This window comes from Neovison vison, chromosome 8 (genome assembly GCF_020171115.1).
Source record: "Neovison vison isolate M4711 chromosome 8, ASM_NN_V1, whole genome shotgun sequence".
In the NCBI taxonomy this organism is placed as follows: domain Eukaryota; kingdom Metazoa; phylum Chordata; class Mammalia; order Carnivora; family Mustelidae; genus Neogale; species Neogale vison.
In genome coordinates this window covers 24,647,246-24,653,577 of record NC_058098.1, presented here as the reverse complement: position 1 = coordinate 24,653,577, position 6,332 = coordinate 24,647,246, and the positions used below count along the sequence as shown (strand labels likewise).

The 6,332-nt window shown below is 45.5% G+C and overlaps 1 protein-coding gene across 1 annotated transcript in view; it reads left to right on the top strand.

Moving 5' to 3' along the window:
• The first annotated feature begins 1,913 nt into the window (after nucleotides 1-1,913).
• The window catches only part of ZNF341 (zinc finger protein 341), a 49,938-nt gene continuing 45,519 nt past the window's right edge, over nucleotides 1,914-6,332 (top strand). Inside the window, exon 1 of the mRNA XM_044263224.1 lies at nucleotides 1,914-1,987. The gene's annotated coding sequence lies outside the window, so the exon portion shown is untranslated. The remainder of the gene's footprint in view (nucleotides 1,988-6,332) is intronic.

The following is a 6,332-nucleotide window of genomic DNA, read 5'->3' as shown; positions in this document are numbered from 1 at the left end:
TCGTGCTTGGCAGGAGATATGTCACTTGAACCCTTGAAAGGTTTTCTGAAAGAGGAGCCACCCTCCCTAGAATCGAGAGGGTGACACTGGGAGGAGCCAGTCTCATCTCTACCCAAGACTGTCCCGATTGGGTAACAGTGCTCCTAGCAAACTTCTTCGGGCATAACTCACATGACATCTCAGGGGCTCCCATTTATTCTTCAAATCCAAACTACTTCCCCCCGGCCCACAAGAGAGACTATCATCTGGCCTCCGCTTCCTTCTCTGACCTCATACCCTGTCACTTGCCCCCTCACTCCTCTCCAGTCCAAATGGCCTGCTTGCCGTTCCTTGAGCATGCCAAGAAGGCTCCTGTCTCAGCGCCTTTGCACCTAGAATTTTCCTGACTGGGATTCATTATCGGCATGGCGGGCTCCTTTTTAGTCTTCAGGCTTCAGATCAAATGCCACCTCTCCAGAGAGGGTTTCCTAGATGTCCCATCTAAAGTAGCTGATCCCTTTTTATTTCCTTCGTATAACTTTTCACTCTTTGAAATTATTTGTTTGCAACATGTCCATTGTCTGTTGCCCCTACCAGGCTGTAAATTCCATGACCGTAGAAACTTTGTCTGTCTTGTTCTCTGCTGTAATCCCAGCACTTAGCACATGGTGGGTGTCCAACATATGTTTGTTGAAGCAGTACAGTTTGGGGTTGACATCTTCCAGAGTACTGGTGGGTGGAATTTATGTGTATCACTGTGTGGAGTTGTCATTGGATAACAGCTACATGTTGAGTGGTGGCTGTGGTTTGTGAGGGTATCCCCTAGTACTTGGGCCATGTTATATTTATCTGGGATATTATTGCCTGGGTCAGTGTCAGAAGATGGTGTCAGAGGTCAGTGAAGGAAGAATTATACTTGGCATATTTTAGCACTAAAACTGGATTCCCTTTCTTTTCCTTTCCTTTCCTTCTCCCTTTCTTCCTTTTCAGTAATAGTGGACTGGTTTATTCAGGTAATCCTTCCTCTGAAAATAGTGGCAATGCTACATTAAAATATAAAAATATCCTCTGAAGAACACTGAAAGATTTGTAGTTGACTTTCTTCTCCTTGTGTCTTCTTATGGTCTTCTCTGTACATACATGGGTCCAAATTTCCTCTTAGGGTCCCAGTCATACGAGATAGAACCCACTTATATATTTCTATATAAGAATTTTATATATATATATTATATATTTAGTCTTAAATACTTCTTTTAAAGACCCAATATCCAAATACAGTCATATTCTGGGGTTCTAGGGGTTAGAATGTCAACATATGAATTCTGGGGGGACACAATTCAGCCCATAGCAACCACCATGTTTTGCTGTCTCCTACCAATGCCAATGAACAAGATGTCAGGGCCCAGCTCTGCGTGTCCTCACTTCCTTTCCCTGGCAGCTGGGAATCTGGTTTAAGCTGCTCTTGAGTTCTCTCCCCATGGAGAAGTTAACATTTCTGGGGTGGCTGGAGCACTCATTGTGGAAGGGGACACTGGAAGTTTCCCAAACTTTCTTTCCTCCCTGCTTGGCTCCATGCCTAGAATTACCATGTTAGGTATACCAGGAGTCTCTAAGCTGTCTAAGGAAATAGGACCTAGGACTGACAGATTTGGGTAGATGAGGAGATGGAGGTGAGGAGCAGAAAGTTCAGAGCAGGGGTCAGCCCGAATGGGGAGCCTGCTGGAGATGGGTTCTACATCCCTGAAAACTCATTCAGCTGCTCTGTCAGTCAACTGGTCAATTAACAAGCATTTCTCAGGTTACTCTGTGTCAGGCTCTGAGTTCCAACCAGAAGGGTGAAGTACCTCCGGTGCTTGAGAGCTCCTATTGAGGGGGGTGGAAGGAAGGGGGATTTCCAAGAGAAGTATCACGTGAAAGCAGTAGTACCAGCTACTGTGAGAAACAGGAACAGCAGTGGAGAGAGGGATCCCATGGCAGATCAAGAAAAGATTTTAGAGGAGGCACAAAGGTAAGCTTGTGGTGTTCCAATGAGGGTGGAAGAACAGCATTTTGGTAAGACAGAGCAAAATTTGCAAAGACCTGAAGAAGAAATAAAAATCAAGTATGTGCCTGTACACCTGGATATATGGAAATATATGGAAAACTACCAAGACTTGTGTTAGTGGAAACTTTTACTGTCCAGTGCCGCCTCCCATCACCCTCAGAACTAAAACTCAACCCTCACAATGGCCTTGTCTGTTTCTCCATCCTCATCCTCCTGTACCCATACCTCACTTATTACCCTCAGTTGTTCCTTTACAATCCTTGGTCTTCTTTCATTTAGACCTCAGGGTCTTTGCACTTGCCTAAGATGATACAGCCAAAGAGTTCCACATGTTTCCTTCCTCCATATGACTCCATTTCAATTCTCAAGTCTACCTCCTCAGAGAGGCCTTCCCTCACCACCCTGTCTAAAGTAGCTTCCTTTCCTGCAGAGGAAAAAAATTTATATAGTCTTAGAATATTTCTCTCTTTTTTTCTTTTCTTGTTCACAGTCCATCTTGCCTGCAGGACTATGACTCCATGAAATCAAGGATTTTTGTCTTTATGTTCATGGCACATCCCCAGCATCTAGAACAATGTCTAACACAATATGTATGTAATAAATATTTTATTTATTTTATTATGATTTTTAAAATTTATTTGAGAGAGAGAGAATGAGTGGGGAGAGAGAGAGGGAGAAGCATGCTCTCCACTGAGCAGGGAGCCCAATGTGTGGCTCAATCCCAGGACCCTGGGATCATGACCTGAGCCAAAGGCAGACGATGAATCAACTGAGCCACCCAGGTGCTACTGTAATAAATATCTTAAATTACAGTTAACCCTGCACAACATGGGTTTCAACTATGCAGGTGAATTTTTTTTACAGTACAGTGCTACAAATGTATTTTTCCTTCTTTTTTTTTTTTTTAAAGATTTATTTTAGGGGCACCTGGGTGGCTCAGTGGGTTAAAGCCCCTTCCTTCGGCTCAGGTCATGATCCCAGGGTCCTGGGATTGAACCCCACATCGGGCTCTCTGCTTAGCAGGAAACCTGCTTCCTCTTCTCTCTCTGCCTGCCTCTCTGCCTACTTGTGATCTCTATCTGTCAAATAAATAAAATCTAAAAAAAAAAGATTTATTTTATTTATGGGGCACCTGGGTGGCTTAGTTGTTAAGCGTCTGCCTTCAGCTCAGGTCATGATCCCAGGGTCCTGGGAACAAGGCCTGAATCTGGCTCCCTGCTCAGTGGGAAGCCTGCTTCTCCCTCTTCCATTCCCCCTGTTTGTGTTCCCTCTCTCCATGTGTCTCTTTCTCTCAAATAAATAAATAAAATCTTTTTAAAATTTTGCTTTATTTATTAGAGAGAGAGAGAGAGAGAGCATGTGAGAGCCAAGCGGGGGGGAGGAGGGTATGAGGGGAGGGCAGAGTTGGACGGAAAGAGATAATCCCAAACAGATTTCCCCGATGAGGACCAAGCCTGACTCAGGGTAATCTCACAACCCTGAGACCACAACCCAGCTGAAACCAAGAGTCAGAAGTTTACCCTACTGAGCCTCCCAAGTGTCCTCTCTCTTTTCTAAAGATTTTATTTATTTATTTATTTATTTTAAAAAGATTTTTATTTATTTGACAGAGAGAAATCACAAGTAGGCAGAGAGGCAGGCACAGAGAGAGAGGGGAGGAAGCAGGCTCCCCGCGGAGCAGAGAGCCCAATGTGGGGCTCGATCCCAGGACCTTGGGATCATGACCCGAGCCGAAGGCAGAGGCTTTAACCCACTGAGCCACCCAGGCGCCCCTCTAAAGATTTTATTTTTAAGTAATCTCTACACCCCATATGGTGCTCAAACTCACAAGCTCAAGAGTTACATGCTCTACCAACAGAGTCAGCCAGATGTCCCTCTTCCTTGTGATTTTAATAACATTTTCTTTTCTTTAGCTTTATTGTAAGAATACAGTATATAATACATATAACATACGAAATATTTGTTAACCGACTTTATGCTATTGGTCACAGTAGGCTATTAGTAGGTATGTTTTTGAGGAGTCAGATGTTATACACAGGGGCGCCTGGGTGGCTCAGTTGGTTAAGCAGCTGCCTTCTGCTCAGGTCATGATCCTGGACTCCTGGGATCGAGCCCCACATTGGACTCCCTGCTTGACACGGAGTCTGCTTCTCCTGCTGACCTCTCTCTTCTCATGCTCTCTCTCTCTCTCTCTCTCTCTCTCAAAAAATAGATAAATAAAGTCCTTAAAAGGAAAAAGAAATTATACACAGGATTTTCAACTATGTGCAAGGCTGGTGTCCCAACCCCCATGTTGTTCAAGGGTCAGTTCTAATTAAATGAGTGTGAATGTATTAATATATAATTTGAATAATTTTTAAAAAGAACAGTTATATCGAGAAGCTCTTGAAGGGGAGAGATGACAAGAATCTGAGGCCACTGGATCAATGGGGAAGGAAAGACATGGAGGAGGGATCTCTGGCCCCATTCCTGTCAGAGAGGCAATGGAAAGTGGTGTTTAGGGCTTGAGGAGGGCCCCAGGTCTCCAAAGTTCCCAGGAAAGAAGGTGAGGCATGCAATCTGGGAAAATGGTAGGTTCTCTTTGGGGGACATTTGCTCAGGGCTTGCTGTGCAAGTGTGAATAGGGAGGGGAAGGGGTGTAGTGTTGGGGAAGACAGGGGCGGTATTTGGCGCAAGATGGGGAGTTCATCAGTAAAAATGGACCTTGAGGGGGTGTGCAAGTGGAGGGTCTGTGAGGCAACTTATCAGGAACAATGGCTGGTAGTAGTGTTCCACAGGACAAACGACCTTTGTTTTTTTGTTTTGTTTTAAAGATTTTATTTATTTATTTGACAGAGAGAGCGCGCACAATTAGGGAGAGTGGCAGGCAGAGGGAGAGGGAGAAGCTGCCTGTCCACTGAGCAGGAAGCCTGATGCAGGGCTCAATCCCAGGACCCTGGGATCATGACCGGAGCTGAAGGCAGCTGCCTAACTGACTGAGCCACCCAGGCGCCCTGACAAAGGACCTTTGAGCAATTTTTGTTTGTTTGTTTGTTTTTACTCTTAGGAGTTATATATTTAGGGAATATGAGAAAATGAAAATTGTGATTTTTTATGGTTATTACTTTGGATGAGACTAATATAGATATTTAAGAAAAAACAATGAGAACATTTAGGGTCAAACCCACGGGAGTCCAGTTGGAGGATCTGGCCACATTCCTAAGAAATCCTGATAGAGGGGACCTCCCTGGTTGCCTCTCCCCTCCACACACTCCCCAACTCTTCCTTGCAGTCCAAGCGTACTTCTTTGGAACCACTGTCACACCTTGTACCTAAATAATTTTTTTAAATTTTATTTTTTCAGTGTTCCAGGATTCATTGTTTGTGCACCATACTCAGTGCATGGAGCAATACGTACCCTCCTTAATACCCACCACCAGGCTCACCTAACCCCTCACCCCCCTAGTAATTAAATAATTTTTAAGATTTAAAAATTAAATTTGTCTGCTGCCCCCATCCCTAACTCCAAGGGAAGGGAGCACTGGATCCTGGAGCTATTATAGGACTTGGTGCATAGTAAACTCTCAATTAGTGGCTAATGGAGCATGAACTATGGAGAGCAGTGTTGTGGGGGTATCCCAGTGAGGACTGGAGGTGTGGGGGAGGAATATGGGAGACCTGGATAGTCTTTCTTTAAGGCTGGGTTGGAGGTTGCTGAGGCCGGTATTGGGGTTTTATTGACAGAATGCAGTCTGCAGGAGGCAGGGATGGAGGTCTGTATGAAGAGGAAATGAGGTCCCCAACAGATGCAAGTGGGAGTTAAGTAACAGCTATGGGTAAATCTCTTGAGACGATGGGGGATTAAGACCAGGTTGAGATGGGAGACACTTCAGGAGACAGGTGACTCCCACTAGGTAGTGATGGGGCTCGCTATGGTTGGGAACAATTAGGAGAATCAGTGTTGCACAGCTAAGGCAGGGGTCTTGGGTTAGGTGGAAGTCGCTGTGACAGTTGGGTGGTCCGGGTTACGTGGGGGATACTGTGTGCTGTGGAAATAAGTTCCATGTTGCAGAAATGGGAGTCTCATGTGCAGGGTTGGGGGTGGCAGGTCCAGATAATATTAGAGGTCCAATACCCAGTTGGGAGGTACCCAGTTGTGTGCGGCTGGGATGGGGTCAGTGTACAGAACTGGGGGTTCATGTGAGACAGGTTTGGGGATCCACATGCCGGTGTCTGGGTTATCTAGGCATGACAGGGGAGCTACCGCTGAATTTCCCGGACCGCGGGCGGGGTGGGGGGTGAGGGGCCTCGGCGGCAGCTCCCGAGCGCC